At 39.9% G+C, this 14,912-nt stretch overlaps 1 protein-coding gene and 1 pseudogene across 2 annotated transcripts in view; both read right to left on the reverse strand.

Moving 5' to 3' along the window:
* Positions 1 to 14,912, reverse strand: part of Adcyap1 (adenylate cyclase activating polypeptide 1) — a 117,542-nt gene that overhangs the window by 26,366 nt on the left and 76,264 nt on the right. The window lies entirely within an intron of this gene.
* Positions 3,667 to 5,737, reverse strand: LOC116088902 (annotated as a pseudogene).

Here is a 14,912-nt window from a genome sequence, read left to right on the forward strand (position 1 = left end):
GCTAAATCTGACTGGAGCCTGTCCTTCCTGTGATCCCGGTTGTGTCAGAACTCCTCAGAGTCAAGCTGCCTCTGTAATCCTGTGATCCTGGGATCCTGTGATCCTGGGCTTGTTAGATCACCTGGAAGTGTGGCTTTCTCTGTGTGTTGTAGGACTGGCTGCAGAGCCCAATTTCTGTCTGATCAGGGACTTTTCACAATTTCCTTTCAAAGAGGACTTCATAAGAGATTTTTTTTTCTACATCTATCATGTTTAATGTTCCGAATAGATTTTAAAAACTGGTTGAGTGCATATTACTTTTAGCTTCAGAATATATCATGTATATTTAAGAGGCATTTAACTATTTTAAATTATTGTGATGACTTAAAAAATGTCAATATGGCATTGTATATCTTAAAATAAATTTTATTAGGTTAATAAAAAAATTTAAAAAGAATTTACTCAACTCTTACAACCCTTATAAGTGAGGGAACTGAGGCACAGAGAACTAAGAAGGCACAGAGAATATCCTAAGTCATCCTGAGGATATAGAAGAGCTAAAATCCTAATCACAGAGTCTAAGCTCTTATTCTTATTTTTAATAATAAAGAATTAAAGTCCCTGGGCTAGAAAGGATACTCAGCCATTAAAGGCTTAAGTTCACAACCAAAAAAGTAAGGTCCTCTGCCTATGATTCTCACTGTTGCCACTTCCAAACCATCTGAGTTCAACACTTTCATCTGTTAAGGAACAACTTAAGACTCAAGTCCATAGTGCAATTGTTACATTTATGGATAACTGGAAATTGTCCCTTTTGCTCTATGTGTCTACATAGAGACAGAGAGGGAAAGGAGGCAACCTAGTGAGTACTTACATCACACCCCCTAAGTGCAAGGTTCTGCCTACACTATATATACCAAACACCTATCACTGTTCTCACAGTTTGGGTACACTGTAATATTCACTATTCACATGCTCAGAGGAAAAGTTGAAGCTTAGAGACCACAGACATGTAGCCAAGCTTATAACAGCAAGTAAGAGGGGAATCATGCTTTTAGCTCATTGTTTTCTGTTGAAACTTGCAATGTTTTTTGAGTATTGCTGCAAATTACTGCCATTTCTAGTTTATTTATAAAAACAAACAAAAACAAAAACAAAAACAAAAAAAAAACCCAAACCTCATTCCTGAGTTCTTACATACAAAAAAAAAAAAAAAAAAAAAAAAAAAAAAAATCAGTTTGGAAAAGTTTAAAATTTTCTTTTCCAGAATCAGACTCAGTATTTGCAGTAGTCCCTTGAAGACTTTTCCTCAGTGAAGACAGGCCAGTCACTGGCCTAACTCATCCCACTGTGTTCTTCTCTAGCTCTATTTTACTTCCTTTTTTAAAAGATTTTTTTATTTTATAAATACGAATACATCATCACTGTCTTCAGATACACCAGAAGACATCAGGTCCTATTATAGATAGTTGTGAGCTACCATGTGGTTGCTGGGAATTGAACTCAAAATCTCTGGAAGAGCAGTCAGAGCTCCTAACCACTGAGCCATCTCTCCAGCCCCTCTACTTTACTTCTATCTTTTATTTTCCTTCTAAGTCACTCCCTTCTGCAGTTACCTTGGATTTTAGGAATGGCAGATCTGATCAGTAAATGTCTTTATGACAGGGACGTCAAACTACCCTAAGCTGCCTCATGATGACATCACTCCCCACAAGAGGAAGCAAGTATCCCAAGATAGAAACCCAGGCTGGCCCCTGAGAAGGTCATCTTTCAATGGGCTCAATGGGGTAATGCTGTCCCCTCAAGCAATGATAACTTCTGGCGCTGAGATAATGATCAACCAGATCATGTAGCCTGTTCAGGATTACCTGCTTTATCAGCTATGAACTCCCAAGACACACCCCTCACTCCACCACCTTTGTTCTCCTTCTCTGAAAAATCTCAGAGTTCCTGTCAGCTTCTCATAGGTAGACCTTGGAATCACTGAGCCCATATATCCAGTCTTCCCTTAGTGGCTACCCAGATTAAAGTGACTTTCCAGCCACTTTGTAACTGGCATACTGAATAGGAGGCCAGACCTACTGTGCTAGGTTTTACCCTAAAACCTAGGTAACATGAAAAGAACATTAGTGGAGGTGCTTGGCTCAACTTGTTCATCATAGGATCTGTACTTGAAAATACAATCTCAAAGAGCAGGACATAAGTTTGCCTAGAATCCTAGCATTCAGGGGTCAGAGGCAGGATGATTATGCCTCTTCTACTTCAAGGCCATCCTCTGCTACATAGCAAGACTCTTACTCAAAAAAAAAAATTTTTTTTCTTAATTTTCTCCAAGAAACCATTCCCTCTCAAAGAGTTAAAAGTAACTCAAGAATTCAGAAGATCCTCATCTACCATATGACAGTGTACTAGTCACTACCTAAAACAATAAAATCATGACCCTAGTCTTATGCTTACCTCAATGACTCCCAGGGAGACAATAGCATCTGCTGCCATGTCTGCCCTTTGCTGGTGGAGAGGAAAGGTAAGCCAAAGCAAGAGCAAGGATCTGAGGCCAAATCTGCTTACTTTGTACTTTACCAAAATGTGACCACTGTAACCTGTACTCAGAAAAGGGGTATTAGGGCCTGGGATGTTGTTAACTCAGCCAATAAAATGATTACTATGCACGCATGAGTAACTGAGTTTAATTCTCAGAACCCATTGAAAAAAGTAGTGACATGCTTGTAACCCTAGGTCTAGGGGAGGCATAAGCCCTAGAACATGAGCAGAGTGCTGGAACATGCTGGCCAACCAGCCTAGTTGAAACAGGGCAGTGAGAAACCTGTCTCAAAACACAAGGTGGACATCTGAAAAAGAATCACACATAAGGTTACCTCTTTTGCCTCCACATAAACACATACACAAAATATACCTGCACATACAGAAATACTTATAAACATGCATACACATAAACACAGAAAAATAGTCACAAACACATGTACATATGCACACATGAATATAGAAACAGATATACACATATACATGCACACACAAAAATACCCACAAATATATGTACACACATATACCTACACACACAAAAAGACAAAGACGTACACATATACACCTGTACATACACAAAAATACAAACACATATACACATGTACACTGGTACATACACAAACACAAAACATAAAAGAGAAAAAGAGATACCTTTTATTATTCTAAGTTTCTTCTGCCAGGAAATGGGGCACTAAATGACTTTATACCATTCACATTTGCTCTAAACAAATAGTGAACTTGGAAAGATGTAAGTGGTGTCTTTCTTCCTGCTTTCTCCCCTCCCTCCTTTACTTGGTCCTGATAGCCCCAGAAGCCTGCACTCAGGACCTTCTCAAACCACTCTTCCAGTTGTAGCTCCCATCCACTACTAACTCCCAATTTTTCATTTTTTTTTAATCAGGAAGATCTACTTTTATTATTCTAACTCCAATGCACAGATAGACATCAAAGGCCACTTGGGAAAATGGTTTACCTCTTTTTATATTCTAACAGAGGTGGGAAGCCATCTACTGTACAGCATCAATCCTTGAGATACATTGGGAAGAAAATGGCCCAGTCTTTCTACCAAACAACACACACCTAGTACATCTTATAAACAAAAAGAACACATGATAGAACACATCCCTTGAAACAGGGAAGAAAAGATCATTCTGTGGGAATATCTTTGGACTCTGCATCAGTTTGTTCCATCTCATCTTCCATGACTCCTGGGATAGCTTTGACAGGTGATGTGCTTCCTGCATCTGCTGCTGGCATGGCTGCTTCATTTCTGGCTTCAGCAGCTTCACCTCTGGCCTTGTCTTCAATGTTCCTGGTTTCAGATGCTGTTTCACATGTCTGCTCTTCTGGTAGCTTTTCAGTGTGGGGGTCACTGCTGGCCTCTGCTGTGTCCACAGGTCCTTCCACTTCATCTAGGACTTCATTATGCTCTGCAGCCGGTTCTCCTTCCCCCTCTACAGCCCTCACTGCTGCTGTGATCACCTCTGCAGCTACCTGCTCTGGTGTCTCCTCCTTCTCCTCTCCTACATTTTCATCTCCTTCCATCTCAAGATCAGTAGTTTCATTGACAAAAGAATCCTCGCCCTTAGATATTTTTCCAGCATCTTCACTATATGTTTGTTGTTCAAAACACTCTTAGCCACATGGAGACTTGTTTTCTTGAACTGATCAGCAGCCAACCTTCAATTATGGTTATGGTCCATGGAATGCAGATGCCACTGGAAGAGCTGATACTGTGCAGGAATGAACATGTCACAGGCCAGGCAATGTGTGGCTTCAATCTTTTTGAAGAAATGCTCCTGGCCAATCCCTTTGAATGGATCTGGTTTGGGTTTTAGGGCTTTCCTTCTCCAACAACTCCTGACGCCGTTTCTCAATTTTCTTATTCCTGGAGAAATTCTACTGTCTTGTCGGGCAGTTTGGTACTTATAAATCAAAGTCTCTTTGTGAAATTTACTTTGCAGATGCTTTTGAACTTTTTCATCTTCAAAGTTACAAAACTTGCATACAGAACAAGGCAAACTGAATCCTGTCAGCTGCTCCGTCCCACATCCTGTCTCTCTTCCTCTGTTTCTCCCGTCTCTTCTTCACGTCCTCGTCCTCCTCCTCCTTTCCTCCTCTCTGCTTTCTGGGGTCACAGAATTCATCCTCCCCCCTGAATTCTTTATCTCCTGACAGTAAGTCACCAGCTCCATCTTTGTTTTCAGATAGATCTCCTTCACTCTCAGCATGGACCAGCTTGGCATCACATTCTTCATACAATGGAGACTGCTTCTGCTTCCTACCCATGTTGTCTGGTCCAAAGCGTTCAGACCCTCTCCTTCTGGGCCAATCCCGTATCCGAGTCTGGGACCGGCTACATCAATAAGGCATGGTGCCACCAAAACTGCCCACCCCCTGCATGCCCATTATGCTGTAGTCGGGGGTCATGGACTGAGAAAGAGGGAAGAAGGTGGACTGTTGGTGGAGGGCCCACCAAGACCATGCCCACCCATGTAGTTCAGCTCATTCCAGGGAGTGGATAAGGGCTCCGAGGCTGTGGGTGGCATAAAGGGGTCCCTACGTATGAAGGTGCTGGAGTTGCTCCAGTCCTGGAAGCGACCCTGGCCCCAGCCCCTCAAGAAACTATCAAGGAAGCCCCGCTCTGGGGCTGGGTCCCGAAAGTCATTGAATGTCCCACCAAAGCTACCATTGCGGTCAGTCCCCAAGTCAAAGTTATAATCATAACTGTAGCCAAGGTGGTAGGGATTATGCTCAGGTATACAGAATCTAGAGTCGTAGGACTCTATGGCTGGAAGCAGAAGGAGCTGTCTCTGTCCTGCATGCCCTCCCCACCACTGCTGATCCCACTGCTGATCCCACTGCTGATCCCACCCCTGCCTCCTTCCTTGGACAACATGTCCAAACATTGATTGATCTTGGCAATGAGCCAGTCAGAGTTGTTCGTACATAGCTCTGAGGCAAAAGAGGCCACATGCATGGCAGAGCTCCCAGCTCCCAGGCCACCATTACTGGTCTTGATGGCCTCCCATGAGGCTGGGCCATAACTATACGGTGTTCCTGCAAGGACACTGGTATTCTGGGCGTTGTAGTAGTTGTAGTTTTCATAACCTTGCCAGCTGGTCATACCACTTCCATATGTACCCTGGGTGTTGGTAAGTCCAGCACTCCATGCCCCATAGCCTCTGTAGCCTTGCTCCATGTCCCAAATTTTCATTTTTTATTGTGGCTGACTTCAGCAAGATATTAAAAATAAAGTGGCAGGCTTGAAAGTATTCTAAAATCCATTTTCCAGAGGAGTTATATTTTAAAGACAGAATTTATTTAACCATATATAATCCTTACAGATGAAATATGGACTTGACTCTAAATGCCTGAGGAAATTTTAAATTTTCAGCATCATGGGTAGAAAGAGATGCTACTGTCACTTCTTGAAGAAGGTAACTACTGTCTTGTCTGACCTCTCACAGCACTGGGGGATGCTGGAAGGATAGGAGGGAGGAAACTATCCTATTGACCCCTGAATGGTTTGATCTTTATGCATTTTCCCTCTGTTTTCAATTTGACAAGATCACAATAAATTACAGGAGTATCTTTATGTAGGTAGTACTTCAAATGCCATAACAAAATGCTAACCATTGCTTCCCATCTGTATACACAGCCATGGAGCAAAATCAAAGCAGAAACTAAATTAATGGCCAGCAGAGCAACATTGGCCAGGTGCTAGTAGCACTAGGAAAACAAATTTTAGTGACAAGCCTCTGTCTCAGCATCAGGTTCCAGTATCTGAGTTAGTTATTTCTGCATTGCAGTTCCCAAAATATCTGACTGAAAGGACTTAAGAAAAGAAAGGCTTTGGGGGGTTCATGATTTCAGAGGAGTTTGGTCCATGGGGAGTCCATTGCATGATTAGAGGTATGTCTGAGTAGCTTAGTCTGTGGTAGCAGAAAATATAGAAAATGGTATTATCCCATACCAGGGAATAGAGGACGAGACAAGAACCAGGCTATAATCTTCAAAGTACCAACCCCAGTTACCTATTTCCTTCAGCTAAGACCTACTTCCTAAAGGTTCTCTGGCCTCCTGAAAGAGCTCCACCAGCTAAGGAGCAAGTATGAGCTTGTGGGGAACATTTTATATTCAATACTTGATCAACTTTCACTGACATGTCCATCACCCAGTTCCTTCATCCCTGTACAGACACCTAGCACTCACCTGCCTTTGATTAACCCTGCTATTGTCTGCCTGTGGTGTAAGTGCACCTCTAAAGGTCCATGTGTTGGAAGCTTGATCTTTATCATGACAACATTAAGAGGTACTAGAACTTTTGTCAGGCAGGCTTAATACAAAGTAATTAGGCCATAGGAAATACTGATTTGTTGAATTTTATGAATCAATATTTTTTCTCATCCAATATTCAGCAGAGCCCTCTCTATAAAGCTTCTAGATGTTTCCATCCCTGAGCATGAATTGCAATAAATGCCTGTGTCAGTGTTCATAAAATGCAGATCCACACTCTGTTACTCTCTCATTGTTATTAATAGCATCAAGCCCAGCAAAGGAGTTCACAGAGACCTACTGAGGAGGTACCTGATAAGTATTCATCACATGAGTGAATGAACTCTTGAAATATATGACTCATATTTTAGACCACACACAAAAAACTTTTTAATTAATTCAGCAACATGTGGTATTAGTTCTAAAAGTACTTTATTGAACTCTAAGCAAGCAGTGTTATATTGATACTATAAAAAGCCATTCTGTAACTAGAATATAATTGCAATACTGCATTGCTAGGTTTATTAAATGCAGAGTCCTCATATATTTCAATCATTCCATTAATTTGTACAAGAATTTTCACATGCTTGAATTACCAGATTTCCCTTTACTTGGTAATAGTTAAGTGCCTCTCTTACACTTAGGCCAAAAAAAAAAGCGCCTTTGTTTTGGTCCCACTCTGATGCTGGGCCAGCTGTGTGTATCCTCAAGGAAAAAAAAAAAAACATATAGGATGTATACATCTGAAGCTCACATTTCTTCCCATATCTCACTCTGGGTATCTGAGACCTATCTCACAGGACCAACACTTCGAAGCCTGATTTACAGGACCTTGACACAGCATTCCCAGGATCCTTCCCATAAAGGGTGGGACACAAAGTATGGTATAACATAGACAGGAATAGCTACATAAGTGCCTGTAGGACAGAGATTTTGGGCCCAGAGGCCAAAGATCAAGGTTTATGTAGTGAGAAATCTGGTATTTTTGTTTCTTTTAAAACTACAGAAATATTATAGGAATGTGCCTTTGTTTTGATCCCAGGTGTAGGGAAATGGGGCCACTTTAGACTGTCTACAGCAGCTGACTATGATGTGCCTCATGCTCTAACAGAGGCATGGCTTTGCTAGCTGCAGATAGTTTCTGCAATTGTGTGACATTTGGAATTCTGGGAACTTTTCATACAATATGTAAATGCTAGGGCCCCAAGAGTAGGGATCAGTGGCTGATAGTGATTGCTGTTTGTTAGTAGCTGTAGTCAAAGAAGAAACAAAAAGATAATATCATAATCCTTTTAATTAGAAAGAAATTATATTCAGGGATCTCTATCTCTCTCCTCCTGCCCCCATCCTTCTTCTCTCTTATCTAGTGATAGGGATGAAACCAGAAGGATAAAGAATGAAGAAAAATGAAGAACCCACAAAGTACCAAAGACCAGCTACAGGCTTATTCCTCTTGTTCCCTACATTCCCAACAAAGGCTACCACAAAGGGATCCAAAAGGTCTAAACTTGAAAGCTGACTTCCAGATTCCCATGAAGGTACACATGTCACAATGACAAGTTAAGTTAGGGTGTTATGGCTTAGTGGGTAAAGAGCTTGCAATGCAGAAATGAGAACCTGAGGTCAGATCCCTAGCACCCACATTTTCAAAGAGGACAGATGTGGCAGCATGCACCTATAACTCCAGCACTTAGAAGCTGAGATAGGAGCTCACTGTCCAGCCAGTCTAGCCAACCAGTGAGCTCCAGACTTAATGAAAAACTCTGTATCCAAAAATAAAAAACCTAAGAGGAGGCATGATAGAGTGCCCTCATCATGCAGGAGAGGGAGGAAGGGAGGGAGAGGGAGAGAGAGAGAGAGAGAGAGAGAGAGAGAGAGAGAGAGAGAGAGAGAGAGAGAGAGAGAGAGAGAGAGAGAGAGAGAAGGATAGTCCAGAGGGAGTAACTGGGAATCAGGAAATCTCTCTGGCCCTGATAGGCTGAGAGGAGAAGGCTGAGTCATGGAAGCTACAAAGTGAGAGGCACTAAACCCACCATGTTGGGCATATAAAGGGAAAACCATTCCAGGAGCTCACTGTGTTTAGTGATTGTGTGTTGGGTATACCTTGAAAGTGGAACTGAAAATGGCAGAACTAAGGAGAGGGAAGGCACAAATATGAGAAGCCCAGCCCAAATGAAGAGGAGCCATGCAGGTGTGAGACAGGTCACTCTCCTTCAAACTCCAAGCCAAACTTAGATATTTTCACTTGTTTATTCAAATAACATCAGTTTATAAATAGAATGTATTCATTTTATGTTTAAAATAATAGAGTTCAGGGACCAATGTGATGGCTCAGTTAGGAGGACTACCTTCTGCCAAGCCTGCCGAACTGAGTACAATTGTCAGGATCCAAATGGTGGCACAATAGAGCTTACTCCTACAAGTTGTCCTCTGACCTCCACATACACAAAATAGTACATGTGTGCCCCTCATACACATACACACAAAATATTGAGAGAAAATTGTATGTATATATATGTAATTTGTTTCTATATTATAAAATATAATATAGTATGTAATATATAATATAGTTTCATATATATATATATATATATATATATACATACATACATACATACGCATACATACATACAGAAAAGAAGGGAGGTCGATACAAAGACAGGTAGACAGATAGACAGACAGACAGAGCAAGGAATGGGGGTAAATTTTAAACTTTCTCCAAGTTAGTGTGCATTGAGTCCCTCACACAAGCAAGAGAGAAAATGTCCCCAGAAGAAAACCATGCATGAAATATTTTGGGAAGGAGAAAGAGAATTCTTTTCTCTCCACCTTTTTCACTTTAATCTTCAAATCCAAGGACTGAATATGCTTACTTTGAAAAATAGTTTCAGGCATAATCATGACATCTGCCCTCTACAGAGAAAGACAGATGAAAATGATATTTCATTTTAAGTCCACATTTCAGTTCAACCTCACTCCTCTCCTTGTGCAAAAGCATCTAAGGCACTCAAAAAACTCTTACTTCCTCTTGTCTCTGTTACCATGGCAACAAGAATCTATTCTGAATGGACAGAAGAGTAGAGAAACAAATATGTTTCAACCTACTTGAGACATACCTTCTCATTGATAATAGCAGGATACCTCCATTATTACTGGTTTCTAAGTGTATTAAGTGGTTAATGAAAGTACCTTCAGGAATCTGAATCTATCCAAGAAGAGACAACACATACGATTCAGCTTTTCTACCTGCTGGGGATGCACAGGAACACACTGCCAACTCTAAGTTACATGAGACTTTAAGATTCTGCACAAGGCAAAGACATGTGTGCAGCCTTCAAAGCCATGGCCCATGTAATGGTTCAGAAAGACTTGTTGGAGACAAAGCCCATGGGGAACCCTGTATCAGTCTGTCGTGGTAATAAAATACCATTGCTATAATAAAATTCCTGAGGTGGAGCACTTTATAACAAAGTTTATTTAGTTCACAGTTTTAGAAACTGAATATCTAAGACTAAAAGGCACAATCAATTCTTCCTGTGTTGAGGGCCCTTATATCTGTATTACAATATGACAGACAAGCAGGAAAGAAAATACTGTATACAGAAGAGACCAATTGACTTTATAAAATCCCACTTTCAAGGGAAATGATCAGGCTCCTCCTACAACCACATTGATAGGCAATTACCTTGTATAGGCAATTACCACACCTTCCAAAGGTTTTACCCTCTCTTCATACTGCCACATTAGCAGGGCAGGAGGGGTGTTGTCAAGTTTCCAGTACATAAAGCTTTAGGACACAGACTAAAACCCTATCCAAAGCATAACGAAATTTTTATTAAGTCTGGATATCTAATTACTTAAAGGAAAGGCACAAACTTTTCTTTCAGCTACCCTCACAGCAACTGTATTTTTGTCCCTGATGCTATTCTATACTTTTAAACCCTGTTATATACTAGACCCTCTGTATAATTATCACAGTGAAGCATCTCAACACCTTTTTGAAGAAGGTGCCATTATCCCCACTTTTCACTAGGAAATTGATACTCAGCGAAGCTAAATAATCTTTTTTTTTTTTTTTACACACTGTATAGAAAATCTAATATTCAAATTCTCAAAGGTGAAAAGAGAAGCCCATTGTTATGGCCCACCACAGTCTGAGAGGTGAAGAGAACCTGACTCACTCACTAATTGACTCACAACACATTGGTCACCAATGAACTGACAGCCTGAATATAGCTCTAGCATCTGACGAACTGAAGCAGTGAAGACCATAAACAAGAAAAAAAAAAAAAAAACACACATGTAATAACAATCCATGGCAAGTGCTGCTGAGGAAATGATGCCCTAAGAAAGAAGGTACTCTTGTCTTTATTAAAACTTTGGCCTTCTCATGTCCTCTTCTTTGCAAGACTAAGTCAGAGGTTTCATCTGCAAGTCTTAGATAATATACCCAGGGGCTGCTTTATATGGTGACTAAGAAAGTTGCCCTCTATCCACTATTGAAGACCTAGATGTGATGTAACTTAATTGAGTGTCCTGGAAAATGCTGCTTATAACTCAGTGGCCTGAAGCAAACAAAGAAATGCATGAAAAGTGTTTAGCCAAACAGCAAAAATATAGGTTTAGCTTATCATTGACATTATTGCCGTCCCACACCAAAAGTCCTCTCTTGCCTTGGATGGCAATGAGAAATGTTGGAACTGAATCTGTGGAGAATATGCTAATATGAATGAAAACTAGGATTTCTCTGCTGCTTTGCCCTGTGTTGTACACACTGTGAACCACTCCCCTATCCTCAAATCTCTTTGCCATTTATTTACTGGCTGCCTCCTAGTGCACTTTCAATCTTAAATTGCATATAGTTCTTGGTGGCATGCTCTGCAGCATTCTGAATTCACTTTGATGCTTGAATGGCTCATGACAAGTTTTATCCCCTGGTGAGTGGGGAAAAATCATTAACCCATGGCTGCTAAGTACAGAAAACACAACTGCAGCTTCTTGGCAACAACTGCAGTCATTCACCTTTGCTGAGCTGGGCCTCACAACATACCTTTGCTTGACTCTTACTTTTCCAAGACACACTTCCCAATACCCTATGAGGAGACATGAGGAGATGTTTCCCATACATAGATTGCTTTTCTGGAATTCTTAGATTTTGCTTCTGGGAAAAAAATGACCTTAATGATATCTGGTCAGAAAACTTACTTTAAATGCATACTTAGAAAGAACTACTTGGATGAGAAACGTTCCAATCTTAGGAAGGCTTGACACAATTTTTGAATTCTCTGAGAATTTGAAAGAGTAGCTATAGGCATTTTATCCTCTATGTGAAAGATAAAAGACTGTCAGACCTCAGAAGTGTAAAACACAGTGATACATTTGAGGACAAGATGCACCTGTGGGCAACAATCACTCCTGAATTAACATCCTCAGATTTTTCTAGCCGCTTGTTTCCAGTTGAAGCAAAATATAAAGTGAATGAAATATCATTGGAATGTTTCATGGAATTCTACCTGACAGTCTTTATCCTTAGAGTTATGGTTATAGATTTCATGTGTGTACAAAATAGGTGTCCTCTCTTTCAAGACTACTTTCTATTAGATTAAAATGTTTTTAAGAGAAAAGATTTATTTTCAGCAGAGACGATTTCAACACTAGCCTCCTCTTTCAGAACTTTGGCTATAAAGCCTTAGGTATGAAATTTTAGACATTACAGTCATAGTACATACAGCTTAAAGATAATTTAGCCAAATATTTTTTCATTTTAGGTTTCTACACTTCAAGTTTCTCTACAATGTGCATGTGGATATCTGTAACATATATATTTATATATATTTATGCATATGGAGATGCATATCTATACATGATCCTTGTGTATATGTAAATACATATGTGTGTGTATAAATATACAATGACAGATTGATTTTACAACTTACAATTTCTAAATTTGGCCATGTTCAACTGCCTGAATACTTACCAAAATTTAAATCAGAAGAATTAAATGGTTTCATTTCTATATTTTCCAGGCTTTATAAGTAGGGTTTATTGTTGATGGTAAGAATTGAAACCAATATACTCCTTTAAAATCAATTGATCAAGACCCTTTAACTAAAAATTACCTATACTTTAATAAAGTATATCTATAAAACTAAAATAACAATAGCTTTGTATATAAATATGAGTATCTTGATAGTATTTAGTAGTAGGTTTTCCATTTTTTATTAGAGTACTAAATATATAAAATTATGTCTTTCATCAGTATAAAATTCAATAAATTTTCAAAAACTAAACTTATCCATATAAATCACCCAATAAAAGCAAAATAGTACCAGCACTTTAGGATAAAATAGCTTTCTTAAGTGAAAACAAATTAATATCCAGCAACAGAGAAAAAGTTGAAATGGGATAAACAGTGAAATGCAAGTTACTTAAGCAAATCTCAAAGGCAGCAAAGAAAGCAGTAAATAGGAAGATCCTTAAGGGCAACTGTGGTGGTTTAAATGAGGATGGCCCCCATACACTCATATATTTGAATATTTGATCCCCAGTTTGGTGGAAATGTTTGGGAAGAATTAGAGAGTGTGGCCTTGTTGGAGTAACTTGTCTCTTGAAGTGGACTTTGAGGGTTTCACAGAGCCACATCATTCCCAGTTAGCTCTCTCGCTCTCTCTCTCTCTCTCTCTCTCTCTCTCTCTCTCTCTCTCTCTCTCCCATATTCTGCTTTGTGCTGTGGACCAGATCTACTCCAACATGATGGTCAGGGCCTCTAGCCCTTTGGAACTGTGAGGCCCAAATTAAATGCTTTCTTTTATAAGTTGCTTTGGTCATGGTGTTTCATCTCAGAAACAAAAAAGTAACTAAGACAGCCACAGTAACACACTTTCAAGAGAACACTCTTCTTGCCAATGGAAGAACCATTACTAAAGTTGTGAAACTTCTAATAAGTAGCCTTTATAAGGAATGCTTGGGAAAAATCAAAGCAGCCAAGGCACTGAGCATAAAGAGGCTCAGGCCAGGTCATCCTATACATCATGGAAAAGTAAATGAGATCTACATGAAGAGTCTCCTTGAATTAAACACTGCAAGGAGAATAAGTGATCAGACATGAGTGACTATCTGACTAAGAATACATATGAGTTCTTGGTGTGGAAAGTCTGTGCAGCCATGTGGTGGTTCAGATGAGGAGTATACCCCATAGGTTTATGTATTTAAATCCTTGGTCTTCTAGTAGAATGAAAGGCAAGGCAATGCCATTCTCCTACAAAATGCTCAGGATAGGATTCTTTTTTTTTTTTTTGGTTTTTTTCGAGACAGGGTTTCTCTGTGTAGCTCTGGCTGTCCTGGAACTCACTCTGTAGACCAGGCTGGCCTCGAACTCAGAAATCCACCTGCCTCTGCCTCCCAAGTGCTGGGATTAAAGGCGTGCGCCACCACTGCCCGGCCAGGATAGGATTCTTAAAGCTAGAATATACGCAACTTTCCCACCCAGTAATCCAGATCTTAGGAATGAATGCAAAAAAAAAAAAAAAAAAAAAAAAAAAACACAGATAATTCCAAGATTATAGACATTTCAGGCTCAGGGCAACTACCTCACAGAAAAGAGTAGGCTATGAAGAAGATCATTCTAAACCTTGCACAGGACCAATGTCAACCCAAAGTTAAAGCTGGGGGTGTCTTAGGCTGAGCAGGGTCATGCTAATGTGTGCTTCTTCCTTATTAATAGTCTTCTTTCTTCTTTCATTCATAAATTTGGTGAAATTTACTAAATCACTACTAACTGTCAACACTGAGCTAAATGCAGAGAAAATAACAATGACAGGAATAAAAGTAGCCTCCCTGAGCAGGACTCACATGACATAGGCACCAGCAAGCTAACAGCTTCAGCTCAGGCACCATTTCAAGATTATCACTTTAAATTTTAAAAAATATAATAATAATTTTTTATTCTTAGGGCTAGAAAAGTGGCCCAGCAGTTAAGAGGGCACTAGTTCCTCTTGCAAAGAACTCAAGTTCAGTTCCCAGTACCTATATCAGGTGACTCACAATTTATAACTCCCACTCCAGAGGACCTGATGGATGCCCTCTCTGGCCTCTGCAAGAATCTTTTTTTTTTT

Source organism: Mastomys coucha, unplaced genomic scaffold (assembly GCF_008632895.1).
Source record: "Mastomys coucha isolate ucsf_1 unplaced genomic scaffold, UCSF_Mcou_1 pScaffold14, whole genome shotgun sequence".
NCBI classification, from domain to species: domain Eukaryota; kingdom Metazoa; phylum Chordata; class Mammalia; order Rodentia; family Muridae; genus Mastomys; species Mastomys coucha.